The following is a 22336-nucleotide window of genomic DNA, read 5'->3' as shown; positions in this document are numbered from 1 at the left end:
GGTCAGTAATAAGGACACTGGAAAACCAGACACTCACTGTGAAGGGGGTACCTGCAAAAAACAGGGTCAAGCTCTGACAACAGGAGACAACAGGAGAAGCTAATGAAGAGATCTAATAGTTGGTATTTTAAAATTTTGATCCAGTTGCTGTCCTTGGAATCTTTCTTTTTTGAAATAAAAGAATGCTCATTTTTTAAATGAAGGAAGCTTCCTATATTTTACCAACCAGTGCCTTGGATTGAATACTCATCTGTAAACATTTGAGCATCCATATTTAACATTCACCATCATCAGTATAGAAGTAAAACAAGTTTATGCCACTACTTGCAATGCTATTGGTTCTAGAAATAAAGAGGTCTGGTTCTTGTCAGCAAAATCACGGAATTTTAAAATTAAAATTTCTGGAACTTTAAAACAAAAGCCATGGCAGTTGTGAGGAAAACTGCCTCCATAATCACTAATGAAAGGCAAAAAACAAAACCAAGCTGGTAGAAAGGCAAAATTTAAGCACCAATTTTCCAGTAACATTTCCTGTCTGTTACAATTTTCTCTCCCTGATACTCCAGTGATTTTTCTCAGATCTCAGGGATTTTTTTTTTCTAAACACACACACAAGCACATATACACACACATGCAGACTGAGAGAGAGAGGGAGGGAAAGAGAAAGGCTCTATGCCTGTGTTCACAGTGCCTAAAGAGAAAAAAAAGGAGGTCTCACTGTGGAGAAAAATGGACATAAATATGATCTTAGAGTTCTTATAATCTGGAAGTCAAATTAGTCAGAGAACTGCACAAAGAGATATAACATTTTAATGAATTACAGTTGTATGGTGCTGTACAGTTGTATGGTGAGACCATATAACAAAAGGAGATGATCTGGTCAGGAGGAGCCAGAAAGGCTTCCTTCAGGAAGCAACTACTGTGTTGAGATCCCAAGCAAAAAGGGGATGGGACTGGTGATCCGATTAGGGAGGAACAACTCTGTGCAGACCTCAGTGGAAGGTCACGTGATGAGGAAGACGCACTGAAAGGCCTCTGCATCTGGAACACAGGGAAGGAAGGGAGTGTGGTGCAGGGTAAGGCGGAGATACTGAGAAAAATGCTAACCCATGGGAGCATGGTTAGCCATGATAAGAAACCTGGTCTGTGTTCTAAGGGAAATGGTCTTTAGAGAGGTATGTTATCTCAATTTTGTATTTTGTAAAGCTCTCTTGGCTACTCATGGAGAACAGACAAAATAGGTGCATCAGTGGATGTGAGTAGATAATTGGGCCTCTGGAGTAGCTCAGGAGAGAAATTATGGTAGTTGGGACCAGGTACTGATGGTCCCAAAGAGAAAAAAGTGGATGAATTCAAGAAATTATTTTTGTAGGTAAATACGACCAGATTAGGTGATGGGACTGTGGAATGAGGAAGAGAGGTGACAAGATGATTCTTATTTTTTCTGGTATACGACGATGTCATTTTGATGTCAAGAATATCAAAAGCGTGTATTTGTAAAGTTGGCCAAGAGCTTAGTTGGCCATGTGTTAAATGAAGGCACTTAGGTAATTAGATGTATCAGTTTGGAATTGACTGGCACTGAGAACATAAATAAGTCAGAGCCATCATGAAGTTTGCTTTCTTTGAGAATTTTTTATTCTTTCTGCTTTTTAAAATGAGCACTGCGTGATATAACACATCTACCTGTCAGGATTCCTGAAGCTAATTCATGTGACCACTTAAGCATTTATAGTTAGCACACTACTTTGTCCTATCAATAACCCTAATTCTCTCTTTGTTTTTGGAGCTCAAGTATCTGGAATGATTTCAAGCATATACATAACATACGTAAAGATAATAAGCATCAAAAATCTGGTTGAGAGCATATTCACATTTTTAAAACTACCTCATAGAAACAGTATAAAAATCTAATAAATTAATGTTTGTTAAAAAGTACTAGAAAGAGTCAAATGATAGTATGTTGGTCATTATTATGATAATACGTAAGGGGATGAGCCACTGGCAATTAATGTAATGAGAGCTGATAATTTACAAGCCTTAAGGATAAGGGAATTTTTTTTCAGAAAAGTAAAAGTATTTTAAATATTACATATTTAATGTCATTAGGGATACCTTTATATTTAGAAGGCATGCTGGCCTTGTAGAATGATTATCACTGCTGCTATGTGTATAGTAAATTATCTTTAGATAAATACATAACATACCTATATATTTACACAGGCATGCACATCTCCTGCTCAGGTATCATTGTTTATTCTTCAAAATTATCTATGCTTTAGCTAAACAAAAACAGCAGAAACAGACCAAAGTACCACTTCTGGCCAAGACTAATTGAAAATTGCCACAGTGAGAAAAATAACCACCCTGACCACCACCCCCACCTCCACTGTCCTGCGCTAGTAACACATGGGCATCTCACTGCCTCCTTATTTCACTACTTCTCCATTCACTGCCTTCTCTAGCAAAGTTCCCAGCATCCCATTTAGGTTTGTAAAGGGATTTTAATGGGTGTGCTATGAATTTTCAATGAGCTATTCGAAATTTGAGGAACCTAATTAGGAATGTATTTAGTTTCTCTTTCTTAAGGGTGATTAATTCCATGCAAGATTTTCAGCCTAATGTGACTCCAAAGGAAAAATAAAAAGGGAAAAAAAGGTTCTACTTTTACAGTCTAATGGACTGGTAATTAAAAAAATTGAATTAAGCATTAACTCAGAAGAGTCGTTTTCAATATATAAATTATTTCTGTTTAGCCTTCTATTGCTAGGTTAATTAAGTAAATCCTTTGGCCTTGATTATAGCCATTAGTAAATGAAAATGTAGTTGAAATCACTAAGTCTTGTGATTTACACTAGGGGATCTATATCAGTAAATATATTTCCTTTGCTAAAAGCTTTCATAAAGTCAGATGTCTTCTAAAAGTCAGCCTTCACCGTGGAAACAAAAATTCATTACTTATCTAATTAATTGTTTGGGTAGATAAAATCTCTGGAGTTTCTTGTGGGGTTGCCTTTGAGAAACAAATCCCATACATTCTACATCTTCTAAATGTGTAAGATCACCTCAGGCTTCGACAAAGTCCTCAATTTCTTTAAGAGTAAAAGATGGAAAATTTAGGATATCTTCCTCAAGTTGTTTTATTTAATAAAGAGCTCAAGGACAAAAGCCATGAAAGCAATTCTTAAGAGAAATGAATAAATCATGTATGAAAGGAGTACAAGGTAATAAAATATACATAGAAAAAACCTACACTAAAATAATGCTTTGTAATCTATCTTCTGCATTCTCAGACTCACGATTTTATGCCACAGTTATAATGAAGTAACCTCAATATAACCTAATACATCCTTTTGTTTGTGTCTTAAAAGTAGCCCTTCAATATTACTTTGAGTATACTAGGAACAACACACTGCTGTTTTAAATTGTATACAAAGGTAGCACCATGATTCAGAAATAAATCCTTAACCACACTCTCTTATGTTCCCTTAAGGACACAGACCAGTCTGCTGCTGCCATACTAAGCTGTAATATGTTGCAAAATAAAACTAAGGTTATTTACTATCTCCTACCCATTTCTTTCAAGGCAATTTCAATTGTTAAGCATCTAATTACTGGTAGACAGTCTAGTCTCTACCAAACCTCTGTGCTCTATAAAAATGCACCCATAATCATTTTCTGTGTGGTCACATTGTGATACAAATATATCCTTAAGAGCAGGAAGAGATGCCTTTGTCAAGTATTTGGCAGAAGGGAAAAAGGAAACATGTCAAATTTAAACCAAGTAAGCTAGAAAAATAGTAAAATGATAGATTCGTACATGTGGAGTGGGAAAGTCTAAACTTTGCCAATAAATTATCTTTACTCTTCAAATTCTGTGAATATAAATAGCCACGTAATTGAGACACCAGATTATCCAGTAATTAGAAAGTGGAAGATAAACACATAGCTGGGAATTTGGGTTTGGGTAGCATACGTTATGTTATACAGTTTGTAGCCTCTTCATGTTTCCTGATTTCATTTTCCTACATGTGATTTCCCTTTTCCTTAGTTTTCCATTATGCATATTTATAGGCTGCTGTAACTCTCCTTCAGTGCCACAGAGAACATGTCATTCAGTAAATCAACCAATCAGAAAAAGTGCTATTTCTAGCAGCAGTCCCTTACCCTCCATGTAGCACTAGAGATCACAGTCCTGGAGAGAGAACTTGATTTTTAAGAATCAAAAAAACTGGATTTTATTTAATCTTCACAGCTCATTAGTCAAGCAACTTTGATAAAATACTTGGTCATTCTGAATTTGTTTATTAATTTGTAAATAATGTGCAGACATTATCATTTTAATCTCTCCCTTGTCCCTCTAGGCTGCAAATCTGTAATAACGCCATATAATCTTGGAAAAAAATCTGAAAATTCCACAATGACAAAGGTTATCAACATAAAACGTGGTAGACTTTGCATCTCCAGAAAGATATGACTCGGAAAAGAAATGAAAAAATCTGTGATGAATAATGCTAGTTTTTCATTTGTACATTAATTTGCAAGATTTCTAATTATCCTCCCCTCAGGGTTTTTAAACTCACTGGCAATGATCAAACAGAATACAATCAACTTACTTCTGGAGCCTGAAGAGTTCCTCACCGCTGAGAAGGAGTCAGCACTCTGCCCAGCTGCTGCAGAAGACCGACAGGGTGAAACCATCTCCAAAGTTGATACTGAGGATGGTGTCAGAAGTAAGGATGCTCAGCTACTGCATATCTTCCCAACACCTGGCAGAATGGTTACAGGGACTCTTCAAAGGAGACAAGCACAAAAGAAGTACATCAGGATATCAAAATATGCTTATGAGGTATCTTTGAAAAATACAGTTGCTGTTAAGTGTGTGATCAATCTCAAACTATATCAGGAATATCACTAAAGAGAATTTAAATAGATTTGCATAATAAGGCATTCCAGTGGAATAAGCACTAAGCTCTGATTCCAATATATACGTCAATATTCTGCTTTTCATTTTTGGATGTTTGATTATCTTATAATTGAAAATGATTTAAACAATCAAAAGATAAATCATTTCAATTTTCTTCATATTTCAATGAATTAAACTTGCAGGCTATTGTTAAATAAACTGCATAAAGTCAACAAACACTCGTCATCACCTACTAAGTACCAGATACCTGATGTTGGGGCTACAGCAATTGAGTGAGTCTCCTAAGTGTTGCCCTCACGGAGTTAATAGCTTTGTCATATGGCCTATTTTTCTTAAATAAAGAAATCCATTTATTTCAATACATATGCCTATAAAGGAAATCCACAGACATGCCATTTATATTTTAACTTCACCCAGAAGATTGCTAATTTCTACCTTTTTCTGAGGGTTCCATGTCAATCTAAATAATAATTGACCTAGATCTATGAGACACAATATTTAACTTTCCCTCCCCTAAGATCTATATAATAGTGCCAACTGATATTCAATCACTGTCATTTTTCATATAGAAATAGCCTAAGTTCTTAAAAAATGTTCTTGAATAAAAGCTTTTTGATTTTACTTTGGCTATGACTTTTTTTATCTGCAGAAGCAAGTTTGAGGAGTAATACTTCCAAAAAACAAGGATTAAAAAAAGAAGATGATCCAAGGATGAATCAGGGTTAGTTTATTGTCTCTGCTCTCTCCATTTGTAAAGATGTGTGAATGATCTTACAAAGCCAAAATTTAAGAAGGTAATTGTATTTATCCTGAGATACCCACTAATTAGGACTTTATTTAAAAAGAAATTTCAACTATATTTAAAAAGAAAAGTTCAACTATTGCTAAGTTAATACTGAATTTATTCAGAAATGCTAAAAATCAGTGCACAGCCACATGGCAAACTTGAATAAAAGTACATTATAGTTTATTTATTTCATATTATTTTTGACTCTGTCAACCAATGCTACCTATTTTTGAAATTTATATGTATTATAAAAGAAAGATGTTGTTATACAATTATAGAATATCTCAGACATAACCCCCACACATGGATACAAATCAATCACATGAGATACCTATTGTTTACCTTTTAATTTATTTCCTTCCATGGGTATTTTAAACTAATTCTCACATTTATATATACATGATAAAAATATAAGAAATCCAATGGTAAATCACTTATTAAAGCAAGATATACCCCCTCCGAAAGAACCCAATTTCACATTTCAGAAATATTTCACACATATATAAGCGTGTGTGTATGTGTAGACTTTTATACATATATAAGAATATTGTATGCTGTTTTGTCCTGTTCCTTTCATTTAATGTCATAGAGAGTGTCCAAATTCTGTCTTTTGTTGTCAACCCCATCCAGTCTATCAGTCAATATCTGTCATATGCATACAACATAATTTGCTCATATTATGTCCTGACTGAAAATTATCAAGTTTCCAGGACTTTATGACAAAATGATATAATCAGTGTCCATACATATGTATCTATGCACACATGTGAATGAATGGCATATTAAGTTCCCAGTGTAAGTATAATAAGAATTAAACTGTTTTATTAGAACTAAATGTTTAACTAGAAAAGAACTAAAATGTTTAGCCCAAGAAATCTCATTGTTTTTGAAACTCTGATTATGATCCCTTCTCTGTAGTAGAGAGGGAGACTTTACACCAGCAAGAATACATTTGAATTTATAACTATGCTTTATATTAGTGTATTATGATATTAGGGCATAAATATTTCTAACCATTATGCTAACCAAAAGAAAAAGGAAAAAAAAAAAAAGAGACTGATGATCAACAGTATTTCCACATCTTCATTGTAATATGAAGAGTACAATAACTGATAAAATCCTATCTAATTCAAATTCCCTAGGGAAACTTCTTTTTATGTATGATTACACAATTTATTAATGGTAACACTTTTTTGTTATAGTATCTTTTATTAAGTACTTGCCACGTGCCAGCTACCAAAAAACATGTGTGATTCAAATTAATTGTCTTAAGAATCAAATGAGATAAATACATATTTCTACAAAATGTGATTAAAACAAACAAACAAAAAAGCAGGGGGAGAGATAAAGCAAGAAACCTTAAGGGAGACCATAGGGCTAGTCTCAGGGACAGCTGGAGGTCTCACCAGGGCTATCTCACTCCAAATCAATCTTGTATCTTACAATGTAAGTGAAGATTTCAAAAAATCATTATAGATTCTATAGTAGACAAACCCAAATAAGATGTTAGTTCTCTCTCTGTTTTTAGTCCATTATATTTTGGCAATTGCAATGCCAAAGCCAGGAGATCTCAGATTGGGATTCTAATTAAGCAATTCTCCAGTGCAGTCTTACAAAGATCTCCTTTTCTTCCTGATAGGATGTTCAAATAAAATATCTTATAAGAAATTCTGATCAGTTCCTTAGTTCCAAGCTGTTGCTGTATTGGCCTTCTTCCATAGTCTTAGAAAATTTGGCAACTGTTATTGTTTATGTACATGGATTCCCAAGAAATATGGTTCTCCCTCTAGCAATTATCTTGGATGCCAATATTAAACTCCAAAAGAACTCAGGAAACACAGGCAAAACTCTGGAAGTTATTAGGGAATAGCTCTTAAATAACTGAGAGTTATGACCCCTGCCAGCTCGTAGTGGTCCTTTCTTCTCTACGATGCCTTTGCTAAGTGTCCATCAGTAGTTGGAACATGTATTTTGATTTGAATTTCACTATCAGTAAAGGCAGAACTTTAAAGGCCTATGAACCTGGGTTGGAATCCTAACTGTAACAGTATTCCTCAGTTTTTGCTTTTAAAATGAAAAAACAATACTACAAAAAGCTGTAATTATTTTAAAGCATAGTCTATCTGAGAGTACCAGCCATGGTGCTTCATTCACTGTAGCCATGCAATAATTTTGTTTCCTTCAGGAACTTTTTCCTAAGGCTACCCTAAGTTTTAACCCACTGAACACTAGAGAAACCCCTAAAAAATCTGAAGATAAAAGTAACATAATCTTAAGTATTCCTTTCAATTTAAAGATCCAGTATTTGAACAATTATGAATCCACTGAATGGTATCATCACTGATCTTTCTCCATCTTATCTCTAGTAGTGCAAAATAACCTGAGGGAAGTGTTTTACATTTGTTCCTTAATTATATTCACCTTGTATTAAAAATGATTAAAAAGTAAACATTTAGTCATCTGGATGTTTGAGCTACATGATGCAAAAGCCAGATGTTTGGAAATAAATGAATAAATGAATTCTATGGTTTCACTGCAATTCATTTATAATAATTCATAATAATCATATAATATATTGTTTGGCATAATATGACCATGATCTCTAGTGCACTGCTCTAAAAATGAATGTTATTGAGACAAATAGTTTGAAAAAATAGACCAGAAATATAGACTAAAATTGGAAATTACTTCACATAAATGAGTTTTTAAAATGCATAAATATTCAGGAGGATTCATATAAATACTATTACTAAAGCAAGTTTCCCTCATCATCAGCACTGATAGACCTAATTTAAAAATTAAATTAGAGGTGCTGATTGAATATGGAAATGCATTTGCGTTATTGGATAAGAGTGTAGTACCATGTACTTAGCTATAGGACAATGTTTACAAATTATTATACACATCCAGGATCATATGATAAATAGATTAATGCACCACTAGAGCACTGACTGCTTAATGTAAATGTCACATTGTAAATGAGAACAACTAATCATTCCTTTCCTCTAATAGCTAGAGTTCAGCAGTTAAATAAAACATAAATCTTGGTGACCTACAAATTTTATTACTGCATTTGTAATTTCCTGTATAACAGCTCAAGAAAATAACTTCAGGTAATGCTTAATTTCAATAAGATACAACCCAAGGTGAAGGGCTTTTTTGGAAAGGGCAGAGGGTGGGTAGAGGTGGTTGTTGGCTTTGCATTGTGTTTTTAAGGAACAAACTCATTCACTAAGTTTCATGATGTAATTTAAAATAATGGATTTTTCTTTATAAACAACAAATACTAAATTAATAACTAAGTGAAGAAACCAATGCATTATCCCAATTTGACTGTAATTACAAAAAGTCTTTTTACTAGATTGTAATTGCAAGATTCTTGCACAAAAACAAATAAAAGAAATGTAAAGAAAGGCCTGATGAAGATTATCGAGCTAATTAATATGCAAGTCTCCTTGCATAACTAATATTTTCTTACATGACAGGATCAAAATAATCCAAAATGGTAACAAAAAACTACTTCCATATATACATTCTTCAGAAGATAAATTTTCTCTCTTAAAAGTTTCCTTGAAATGTCTTTGGATTTCAAATTCAGGAAACATTTTTTTTGTTTTCTAAATGACAACCCCCGAGTGGCACATCTTCATCCCCTGGTGAAGTGAGAGAACTGTTTTTCACTTCTTCTTGTCCTAGACCATGGTCTGCTCTGACCACCTAAATGTCAGGGCTGCTCTGTTCCACTGAATACACAGAAAAATAAATGCAACATTCTTGTTACTCTTAGTCAACTGGCAAAAGTCAGCAGCCAGATATTACGGTCACATAATCTTCACGGTCAGTGTATCACTTTGGTAATGATTCTTTCCAAATAAAAGAGAGTACCTGTATGATCTTATTGATACAATGTTTAACTATCTGTATCTATGTACAGTTTCCTTCTGTCTTGCCTCACTCCTTTCTTCTTTCCTGCCCCCCCATTTTCTCCTTCTGTCTTCTGTGACTCTGATTTACTTAAAACTTTTGTCTCTTAGTTTTAAGATGGTTATAATAATACCTAAATCACAGTCCTTGTGAATGTTGTTTGTATATTACACATATGCCCACACTTGTGTGTGTAATGCACATGCTCAAATACTGTAACTTGCAAAAAAAAAAAAAAAAGAGTTGTATATTTTATACAAATTAAAACCCTCTATATTTCAACCTCTTTTCTGCCTATTTCAACCTGACTTTGCCAATTCTTTCTTCAGGGTACCAACAAAACTTCGTATCAGGATGAGATATCATGTCTTTAATATTAGTCCACACTGGTATTGGTGTTTTATCTTCATCTGGTTGCTGACCATTTTGCTCAATGATGCATCAGTTTACTTAGGCCCTTAATTGAGCAGCTCTCAATTCCCCTACTTCTCCTCCCTCCATCCCTCCCACCTCTCTTCCTGGCTCCCTCTCTCAACTTCCCTTCATTATTTCCTTCCCTCCACCACCTCACCTCTTGCAGGTAAATTCAGAAATGATTGCATAAAGAAAGCACAATATTGTACATCCCCTAAACATAAGAATCTTTAAAAACACATTTAAATAGGATTTCAAAACATGTATATTGTATCATGTACTCATTTCGGAATTCTGACTCATGCAGAAATCTGTAGAAACCAGATCATTTTTAATATGCAGATGAGAAAGTGCATGCCCCATATGCTTATTAATATTAATTATACAAGTAATACATGAGTATACTTCTTCTTTTAAAATTCAACATAATGGATAGCAGTTAGGGATGGGGGAGGGAGGCAGTTGTGGTTCCAAAGGGGTAGCAGGAGGTATTATGGTGATAGAACTGTTTTGTATTTTGACTGTGTTCATACATACATTGGTGATGAAACTTAGAAAAATAAACATACACATATACAAGTATATGTAACACTGGTAAAATCTGAATAAGGTCAGTGGATTAGAGCAATGTCAGTTTCCTGGTTGAGATACTAGATATTATACTACAGTTCTGCAAGACGCACCATTGGGAGAAACTAGGTGTAGTGTATATGGGGGTGTCTCCGTATTATTTCTCACAACTGCATGTGAACCCACATAGAGGTACATCATGTGCCTTGGAGCAACCCTTCTGAGGCATCAGTATCAAGCTGCAATTTCAGCATTCATTAACAGAGAAGGAATATCCAGAACATCAAGTTTAACAATTGCTGTGAATTATCTGTTTCTTATTAAACCACATCTTGAATACATTGTCTCCAAGAAAACTAAAAAAACAAAAACAAAAAAACCCCCAAGCCCCAAAACACTTAAATCCCTTAGGCAATGAAAAGTACTGAACTGTTGCTTGCTTTGAGCTGCTAGATATAAAACACATCAGTGGCATTGTTATAAGGAAGAGGAGTTAGGTTTTGCACCACGAACATGGTATGGTAAAGTATCCCACTGCTGCACGTCCTGCTGGGCTGAGATTGAGTAAAATCTCTATTTACTCTTAACTTTATTAGCCAAAAAGTAAAAGAAAGTGTGGATTTCTGGTGCTTGGGAAATGTGAGGTGGTTTAAAAGAGTGGGAGAAAATGCTGAATGTGTAGACAGGAATCATTCTGTGTTTTTATTGTGGTGGTGGTTGTTTCTTTGTTTTTAATTCATTATTTTGAGTTCTATTCAAAGTGTTAAATAAACTATATTAAAAATAAATCTACTTGAAATTCATAAATCCAAACATGTGAATTTATGGTCAAAGTAAATTCAACTCACACACAGGCATACTACATGTAGAGTATATTAGAAATACCTATATATGTATATATACATGTACACAGTGTATTAGAAATATCTACTTCATGCATATATGCATAAAGAAAAAATGCACACCCTCACGAGCATGAAAATAGTATATAAATAAACATGTAAGTAGATAGACTGAGCATACTTTTTAATGGTCACAATAAAAACATTAAAGCATATATATTAGATTAAAGTCAATGAGTCAAAGACGAGGGTGTAAGTCCTAGGCAACTGTTGGGCAACTGTAAATTACGCTCACAGTGGGTTAAAAAAAGATTCTGGAGCAATTTCAGATGAGCCAAAGACCCCACAGAGGTTAGAAGTTGGAATCACTGCAAACATACTAACAGGCAATATGGGTGTGGAAAACATCCAGAAGCATTTTTGAGGAGTACTTCCTTTTAGCTGGATGGGTGGAGAGGAGTTAAAGCCACATTTACAACTACAGGGAAGAACTAAGAGGATGGAGTAGGAGGCATCACACTTATAATATGTCACTAATGGTACATCATGTGCCTTAGCTCTCCTATTGGCTCATAAGTTCTCTGAACACCAGATGAGTAATTGTATGCCTGGCAGCATCAAGCACACTGAGCTACATACAGCAGACACTCAAGAAATACAAATTGAAGATTTTTAACTGCAATTAAAGGGAAATCATCTACTAAAGAACCCAGAGAAGTTACCTGTTGAGGCAGTTTCTAAGAGAAAAAAATGACTCAAAAAGCAAATGAAGCTCTGAAAGTCAAACCTGTATGATGCAATTAGAAGTTAGTCTGATGACAAAGAGGTTATTATCGAAAGAAAGTTAAAGAAACCATGAAGACTGTACGGAAGGAATTCTCCATAAGGTCAGGTTCTAAAGTAGCATGTATAAAAGACAGAAAAGGAAGGACGCAGAAACAAACATGAATATAAAATAGTGTTTGCAAAGCACTTTCAGATACACAATTTCATTAGAGAGTAACCCCACTGTCCTTGGTCTTTTCTTGTTCAGCATTTTAACACTGACTTGCAAAAGGACACACGAAACCGTGCTTATTAAATCCGCAAAATCTGTGACTGACACAAAACTGGGATTTAAAAATGTCTCCATGGGTTTAATGGATGGGCCAAGACTGTAAAAATGAAATATAACAGAGCCAAAGGTAAAGATGCTTAGATTAGGAAACTAAACTATTACAGTGCAGGGTGAGAGCTGTCTTTGAAGGCAGGGTATATGAAATGCACTTCAGGTACTGTCTCCACGATCCTAAGGGTCAACAGTTTCAGGGCTGCAGTCTCAGCGTTCATTAATAGAAAAGGATCATCTAGAACAGCAAGTTCAGTTGTTGCAGTGACTTATTTGGTCCTTACCAAATCATATCTGTAACAGTGTGTCTCTGAATTCTGGCGAAACCTGTCTGGAGACAGACACTCAAGGAAAGTACGGCCTATCACCAACCACTGCAAATAAAAAAGGGTTGAAAAACAAAACTGGAAATTTTATGTTGGGAAAGAGATAAGACACAGGGAAGATACCTTCAAATATCCTGTGTAGGGGGTGGAGAAGGGGGTGTTAACACTAGAGAACATGACTGGAAGTGATGGATGGGAGTTGCATGGGGATTTTACTTTTATATTAAGAATGTGCTATTTGAATAGTCCCACGTGAGGATGGGCTGCCCTGGAGGCACTGACTCACTGTTTGCTGAAAGGCTCATTCTATGTGACTATCAAAGATGACATTCTTGTGTGGGATTCCAGGTTGGGGGAGGAGGTCATGAGGATACCTTCTGATGTTACTGTCCTCCAGTAAAGCAGCCAGGTTGAGGCTGGCCCTTCTTCAAAGGGAAACTGACTTTCCTGCACCCTCAGTGTGGCTTTGCTTGGAGAGGTCTCTTCCAAAGTGATGACATATTAAAAAAAAAAATACAGGTATGTATCATAACTAAATTTATAATGTGATAAATACTTAAGACATGGGGGGCTGGGTAGCCTACAGCTCATGCTTAGCATGCACAGGGTCCTGGGTTCAATCCCCAGTACTGCCATTAAAAAATAAATAAGTAAATAAACCCAATTACCCGCCTCCTCACCAAAAAGAAAGAAAAAAATACTTATGACTAAATATAAACAAGAAAATTTACCTCTTCCTTAGGACATATCAAAAAGCAGTATGTTCCTGTTCAAACACGTGTGTGGGCAGAGGGTAGAGGTTTAATTATTATTCAATATTCTAGTCTCTGATTTTCATATTTGACCTAGGGAACTGCAACTTCCTTTTTAACTCTAAAAATATGTGCATTTGAATTTTACTATTAATTTACTATTTGCTACCAGCTCTGTGAACTTTAAGTCTCCGAGCAAGAGCACAATTTGATTTTCTTCTTTCACGATAACGTGCATTAGCCAAATGGTTCTGCCAAGGTGTAACTGAGCTCAGAAGAGAATAAGAGCCAATTTTAATATTTCATTTGTGTACTTTATTATTTTCAAAGCTTTTCATGCACATTATTTAGGTTGGCCTTCAAAACAGTATTAGAGGCACATAGCGCTGTTATTTGATGTCCTTTCTGTGGCCCAGATATAGGAAGTCACTTGCACAAGGCTATGCCACTCTTTGTAATAGACAATCTCTGACTCCTTGTAAGTCCCTTTCCATTCAGCTCCATTTTTCTGATTTATATAAAAAGTTACTGAGACACAAGAAATGTCAACTAAGTCAAGTCAAGAAAGAAGAGAACTGATAGCACTATAAGAGATGTGAGCAATAAAAAATAAACTGGAAATTTAAACTGTGGGAATCAAATTGGTAAATTATTTATGCATGCTTTTCTAATCTATTTTGGAGCTAAGAACAATGTATGTTTAAATTTATCTCAACATAACAAAGATGGATAGGCTGAACAGAAAATATATTTTAATATAAAAAATATGAAAATGAAAGTTAAAGACATAGTTTCAAAATATGCATGTATTCCTATCAATGTTGGCTTGACATTACCATTTTTGAGATCATCTTATTAAAATATATGCTGGTTCTCCAAACTGCTACTTATTAATTATTGCAATAATTTAATGGTAATGAACACTCAAAATTAGGATGAAAATTTTCTCATCTCATCAGTAAGGTTCTCTTGATTTAATGTTAACATCCTAGTTTCTGTTTGCCCTCATTCCTTATTACCTTTATTGTAATTCAACACTTCACTGTCTCTCACCCACATTAATATCATTGCTTCATAAATGGAATCAGTGCTCCTGTCTTATCACAACATATCCTCTGTATTTCCATTTTGCTATCACCACAATGATTATCTCTATGAAATGCAAATTAAATTATGTGTCACATATAAAACTCTAGTATGGCATACAATGCCCATAAGCATCTGGCTTCCACCATTCTTTGTGCCCTGAGCTCCATGCATACGAAACACAAACTTTTTTTGGGGGGGTGGGGGGTGTTATTGTTGAAGTATAGTCAGTTATAATGTGTCCATTTCTGGTGTACAGCATGTTTCAGTCATACATACACATACACATATTCATTTTCATATTCTTCTCCATTATAGGATACTGTAAGATATTGAGTACAGTTCTCTGTGGTACACAGAAGAAACCTGTTGTTTATCTATTTTATTTATAGTAGTTAGTATCTGCAAATCTTGAACTCCCACTTAGCCCTTCCCACCCTCTTTCCCCTTTGGTAACCATAAGTTTGTTTTCTATGTCTGTGAGTCTGTCTCTGTTTTGTAAATAAGTTCATTTGTGTCTTTTTTGGTTTTTTTTAAGATTCCACATATGAGTGATATCATATGGTATTTTTCTTTTTCTTTCTGGGTTACTTCACTTAGAAAGATGATCTCTAGGTCCATCCGTGTTGCTGCAAATGGCATTGTTTTATTCTTTTTTATGGCTGAGTAGTTAGTATTCTGTTGTGTGTCTCTGTGTCTGTATATATGACAACTTCTTTATCTAGTTGTCTATCAGTGGACACTTAGGTTGCTTCCATGTCTTGGCTACTGTAACTAGTGCTTCTATGAACACTGGGATGCATGTGTCTTTTGAATTAGAGTTCTCTCCGGATATATGCCCAGAAGTGGGATTGCTGGATCATATGGTAAGTCTGTTTTTAGTTTTCTGAGGAATCTCTATACTGTTTTCCATAATGTCTGCACCAAACTACATTCCCACCAACAGCGTAGGAGGGTTCCCTTTTCTCCACACTGTCTCCAGCATTTATCATTTTGAAGACAACTTTAAAATCTCTAATGATATTTGCAAATCCTCAAACCACCTCACCTGCTGGACATGTGAGGCCTCGGCAAAGGCTGCTTCTTCAACATGGAGCATCCTTATCCTCCTTCTTTACCTAGCTAACTTTTTAACTTCCAAATTTAGCTCAAATAACTAAGTGGGAAAAATTAAGAATGGGTGATAAGACCGAGTTTACATTAAAAAGTCTGGCTAGTGATGGCCAATAAAAAAGAATATAAACCAGTTAGGAGGTAAGTTTTCCATAGTCCAGGATATAGGTAAGATTTTTAGAATAGGATGGTGGCAGGAGGAAAAATGGAAGTGCATACAGATCTGTATGATGCCAAGCCTGTACAAGCACTGTTCTACAAAGAGCAGCATTTGAAATTGTGACTCTATCACTTACAAGCTGTATGATTATGGGAAATAATCTTTTTACTTAAGCACCAATAATCTCATCTCATATATTTTGCCTGAGAATTAAATGAGATGTAAGTGAAGAGTCTGCACAAAAGCCTGGAATATAGCTGGTAGTCAAAAAGGGGGCTTACCTTTGAAAAGTATCATATCTGGTAAGTTCTAGGCAAATTTACAAAGCAAGTGAGCACTTCAGCTATTGGATGCAAATTTACAAAAATAAAATGGTCCCCTAAACTCATATAAGCTGAAAACATGATGTTTAAAAAAAACCAGGTTTAGATCATTTTAATCACGGGCAAAAAAGAAAAGAGAATGATAAGACCTAAAGTCTGTGTGTGCTCAGATCCTGGTTCCTGACATTTTTCTTGTTCTTGGACAAGTAAATTAACTTTTTGCATTATCAAATATTGCAGATATAAAGTAAGGCACTTGGGCTATCTAAGAAATAACATTTCCTGTCATTTTTGAAATAAGCATCTAGATACCAAATGCCCAATCTGTGCATGACATTCTACTGGGTACTACCCATGTGCTAACCAGATGAGAACCTTTGGTTCAATTCACATACAAAGACATGAATAAGAAATTGCCAACAGTCAGAGAAGGAAAGGCAACTTCAAATTCTCTAAAGAATTTGCCAAACAATATCATTTTGGAGGTTTATTTTAATGAAAATACACATTAAAAGATTTTCATCACAGATATATTTCTGGTGGTGAATAGAGGCACAGAAAAGAACTAACGTTCAAAACCAGAAAAATGATTAAGTGAAAAAGAGTCAACTAGAAAGTATGTTCTTGTCATTAAAAATGAAAATTATATAGTATGCAATAAAATAAAAAATTAGAATGTTAACTTTTAAAAAATCACAAAATACTCTTCATGTTATAACTAATCTTATACCTCAAGTCCACGTTCAACCTGTATTTCTTCTGGTAAGCCTTTCCTAAGTATGGTCAGCTCATATTTTAGGCTTCTGATAATATAAACTCAATATTTATGATCCTTCATGTTTTATGTCAGTCCACACATCTCCTTGAAAGATTCATGCATTATCTATCTACCATGCTGTTCTCAGAATTCATCAAAGTACTCCATGCTTACAAGTCACTAAAATGTTTGTAAATTCAATAAACTATGCTAAAAGTAAGTTTCGATACAATCACAGGCTTAAAGGGAAGAGAGATATGATTATTATGTTCAGTATCTGCTGAAGTGGTCACAAGCAATTAGGACTTCATTTTTAAATTACAGAGTTTAATTAGCATTTCATAACATTTATGCAATAAAAGGTCAACAGCAGAAGACAGCCATTAAAAAAAAAAAGTCTATTGCTTTCTATGGTTTTATCTGTATACATAACATAATAATGAATAGCACTGGTGATTAAAAAGATAGTTTCAATGTTCAAACATCAGACACAATTTGGAGCAAAAAGGACTACAGATTGGATTAGGAAGATTTGTTCTCATGTTTTAAGACAATTTATAACTACTCTGATTTCAGCAATTAAAATTGTTAATACTCTTTCAGAAAACTATCTTGTTAAGTGAATTTATCCTTCACTTATTTTACAATAAAATATTACCTTCTTAAAATTTTTTCCCTAATAATCACAGATGTTTAAAAACATTTAATACTCTAAAATTACTGCTAAATATTTGGAAAAATGAACATTATACATAGAGAACTTACAGTTTAAAATTGGGGTGCAAAAAAGCCCCCTTAATTTAAAAAATAACCTCTTGCATAGAACTATTTAAGCTATCAAGAGATGTTCAAGCATTATTTAACAAAGGTAATAAATTATTGAAGTTACAAAAGTATTTTCACTCAAAACTAGTAGTCTTTCTTGTATTTAATTGGAAACTATTATTGTTAAAGAAATAAGGATAAGGAATACAGTTTTTAATAGTTTGACTGAATAATTAATTGCAAAAAGTGAGCTTACTGTTGGAAACCTTTGTTCTGGATGTCTAACTGCAAAATTCATATTCATTTTTAAAAGATGCCATGTGTGAATAAACAGTTAATTCATGTATTGAGCTGAAAGGGAGTTTTTAAGCCAAAATGGATGGGCCTTTAAAATTGTTGGTTAGTAAGTTTATTTTTTGAAAGGCCTCACAACAAGAACATATTTGATCAATTTTTGATGAAGTCATTAAAATTAAAGTTGCCATTTTTGTCAAAGTGATAAAAATGTCTCTCATCTAAAATGCTCAGACATTCAAATGAGTTAAGAACATTAGAACCAAGAGACTCATAAAATATTTTGGCTTCAAGATAGAAGACAGCTATAAAATTTGGAAACTGTCCCAATCTTATGCAGTAGACTTGATGGATTTTCTTAATGATGAAGAATTAAGAGAGAAAGTTAGAAGTCTACAAAAGATTCTAATTCTCAGATGCAATGGAAATCTGAAAGTTAATTAAAGGGCTTAAAAACATTCATAAGTGTCATGCGACATCCTTCACTCTTGTCATATTAAAATATAAACAGGCATATGGGTTTCGATTTATTTTTACAGTTGATTTTTTTTTCGGTCACTCTTTGAAAAGGATAAACAAAGGTGCATTTTTCCTTCTTTGAGAGTCTTGGAGTTCATTAAGATGACCTATATGAGGCTCAGACACTGCTAGACATTTTATGCTGAGTGATCCTATTTAGAATTTTATTTTCCTCTGGATTATAGAATTTTTTTTTTCAGTTGTTAGTCTGAACTCTCGAAGAGGCAGTTACAGCCATTTTATTTGCCTTTTCTTCGAAAAGAAGCAACACCAACTAATTCTGTCTGCACGTACTTTTAGTGATTGCTGACCTTGCAAGCTTATCTAATAAATGTGACTAATGGCAGATTGCCCAAAGTGAGGTGAAGCACTTTAGATTTTGTAAAAGCCACGCACAGAGGAGTGATATTGCCAACATCACCACCAGAACCTTCCCATTAAGTGAGGAGTGATCTGAAAATAAGGATGGGCCTATGTTACTGCAGTGTCATGAGAACAAAACAGGCACTTTGCCTGAAACGAAAAAATAAAAGCTCTTTAGGGATGTTCCAGTGTAATTTTTATGTGAAGAACTTAAGGAGAAACAAAAGTGATTTTCTTGGTAAACAAATCAGACAGAACTGCAGAAAAGGCCAAAATGAATGTAGACGGTTTTCTTCCAATAGACTTGTCATCCTTTCCATAAACCCTAAATGCTATAAGGAACTCCTTCCAAAACACTCTGAAAAAAAAAAAGTCTGATGGTCTCTTTAACACTGAGACGTTGAAAAATAAAGCTTGTTTTGGTACCTCAAAAAAAAAAAAAAAAAACACTTAATAGTGAATATAGTTCCCTGTCCTATACAGAAGAAATTTGTTTTTTAATCTATTTCTATATATAGTGTTTAACATATGCAAATCTCAAACTATATTCAATATTTTGTAATAATCTATAATGAAAATGAATATATGCATATGGATATAGATATAGATATACATGACTGGGACATTGTGCTGTACATCAGAAATTGACACATTGTAACTGACTGTACTTCAATTTAAAAAATAAAAGCACTTAATAATCAACCCCTGGGCAAAGATATAAAGAGAGTGAATTTTTTTCTTTGATCTTTGTCTTTTGGCCACCTTTCCCTTTTCAGCACCATTTCTAATATCACCAGACAGTAAATACCTACATACTATCCTGGAATCTCAAATTCAGTCCGATCTGCAACTGGCCTGTCTGGAGTGAAAGAACAACCACTTCTGAGATCACCTCCCCCTACCCCGACCCCCAACACGCACACCTCCTGACACGCACTGTCACAGTTATAAGACTCTAGGCAGATAGAGATAAAATAAAAGTACTCGGGCTCCAAGCCACATATGCGGGCAAAGTCATTGCCAGTACTATGATCCATACTTTTAATAGTTCGTCTAAATATCTGTATTTTTAATTTTGTTGTTGATGTTGTTTGTTTTTATTTATTTATTTATTTTTAACTATATCATGCTTCTTGACATTGGCTGCTTTGCCTCAATCGACATTGGCTGCTTTGCCTCAATTTACAGAGCACTTACCTCAGTGTTAAATGTTGTTTAAGGTAAATCATCACCGATAAACAGTTTACCATTCCAACTTAAAAATGACTTTTAAATTAACTTCCAATATTAGCATTACACTCCTCCAGGTGTGTGTAAAGTCAGTAGCCTCAAGTAAGTGATTAATAAGAAGTCTGCCACTGTGAAAGGCCAATAGAGGTTTCATCTTCAATTGGAACCACCTTAGCTATGTGTAAGCACTGAGTAATTGTATGTCTCATTGGTTACCTAATACCAAGAGTTTATGACCTTGTCCAGGTACAACGTAAAAGTTAAAAGTAAAGACATGGAAAAAGAACTGGTAAAAAGTCTGAAAGACAAATAAGTAATTTTACATAAAAATGTTATTCTGTGTGTACAGTTAATCCACATTAATACTATACATATATATTTATTCATTCACACTAATTTACTCACATTAGTACTGTGAACATATATTGCTCTGGCCAACATGATTTGATTTAGGCTTTTTCCAGAAAATCTATCAACTGTCTTAAAATATCACCCATATTACTACATGTGCGAATTTAAACAGTTTAAAGTGTATAATACGCTTTATACCTTGAGCCTCATATAACAGGAGAAGGTAAAAAATGGAATAATCTGACAAAGGAGAAGATGGTGTTTTTGAAATCTGCAAGGTCTTTGTAATGTAAGTGACAGACTCCTGTGATGGCCTTTAGAAGTCAAAGGGTAGGAAAAATGAATGAAACTTTTGGTTGTGGAGAAAGTATGACCAAGCAGAACAGACTGCAGTTCACACACAATTACAGGAGTACCTCAGGCTTTAGTTTCAACATCGTAATGCCCCTGTGTAAGTCTGTGCATCATAGATGCTGTTCTCGTTACTATTCCTAGGGTGTTCCTGAAAGGATGCATATCTGTTACTCGTCCCGATGCACGTTAGCAAGAGTTAATTTCACATCGTATATTTGTTATTTAACAAAGATTGAGGTCCACCAAACAATGGCTTAGGAAAGGGAAGTTCTGACTGACACAACTGGGAAGGAAAAATAAAGGCATTTTATAGGAAAAATAAGCAAAGGTGAAAGTTCCATGGATACTTTTGAATAATAAGATTTATAAAATGGCATAATTAAGAGAACAGATATTGAAAACAATGACTGAGGGAAGCAAAGACTTACTTTTGAGCTCCAAAGAGGGACAGTCCTACAGTCAATAAGCTACTCAAGCAACATGGTGCCCTTTTATCTAATTAATGTATTAGGATCATCAATTATACCTGATACCACAGGCTTGAGTTTCCAAGAGTAAGCATTTTTTAATAACTAGATAAAAGCACTCCCAAATAAATAACTTATGAGAAATTTCAACCAACTGCATCATAATTTTCTACTTAGAAAATAACAGGTTAATGTTTTGTACAATAATGTGTTCCAAAGTGTTTTTTAGCCTAACATAAGAGTAAGCAAAAATATATAAAATTGGGGAGTGAAGAGTAAATAGTGGTTATTCCAGAAAAGAAAAAAAAAATGTATCTGCAGCATACAGGGACTTACATGTCCTATGAAGTAGATCTACCTTTCCTGGAAGACTGTAAAAGATTTTTAAAAGTACAGCAGTGTGGTTCAGTGGAAACCGAGAAATGGTATTTGGCCAGAAACTCTCTGAAATAATTACACAGATGTGGCAATTTACAGTAATCATGGCAAATACTTACCAACTCCTAACAAGCAGACTGGAATGAAGGTAAGAAAGTTATAAACTTTAAAAATGCTCTGCTCCCAAAAAATGACCCAGCAACTAGAGCATGAAGAATAACTCCTGGGTCTTAGTTTTGAGACAACTAACTAGTTTCTGCATGTCAGGCAGTGAAAAATACCTGGTGAAGGTGAGGAGAGACAGGAAGGTGCCTCACTAGGCCTGACCTAACTGCCACCTTATACAGAGGAATGAAACTTGTGAATCTAGATGCAGTCAAAGGTCAACCGTCTCTAAACAACAGATGAAGCCATGCCAGCCAAAGGGAGGCAGAAGATCTGAGTTAAAACACTGAGTCCCAAAGTCAGACAGCCCTGGCTTCTGATGCTGGCTGTACCTCGTAACAGCAGTATCACTAAGGAATAA

The 22336-nt window shown here is 34.6% G+C and overlaps 1 protein-coding gene across 8 annotated transcripts in view; it reads right to left on the bottom strand.

Annotated features, from left to right (window-relative positions):
• The window catches only part of LRFN5 (leucine rich repeat and fibronectin type III domain containing 5), a 232500-nt gene that overhangs the window by 110857 nt on the left and 99307 nt on the right, over positions 1–22336 (bottom strand). For all 8 annotated transcript variants that reach the window (XM_032481939.1, XM_032481945.1, XM_032481944.1 and 5 more), the window contains one exon: positions 4617–4792. The gene's annotated coding sequence lies outside the window, so the exon portion shown is untranslated. The remainder of the gene's footprint in view (positions 1–4616; positions 4793–22336) is intronic.

Source organism: Camelus ferus, chromosome 6, assembly GCF_009834535.1.
Source record: "Camelus ferus isolate YT-003-E chromosome 6, BCGSAC_Cfer_1.0, whole genome shotgun sequence".
Lineage (NCBI taxonomy): Eukaryota > Metazoa > Chordata > Mammalia > Artiodactyla > Camelidae > Camelus > Camelus ferus.
This window is presented reverse-complemented; position numbering and strand designations above follow the sequence as displayed.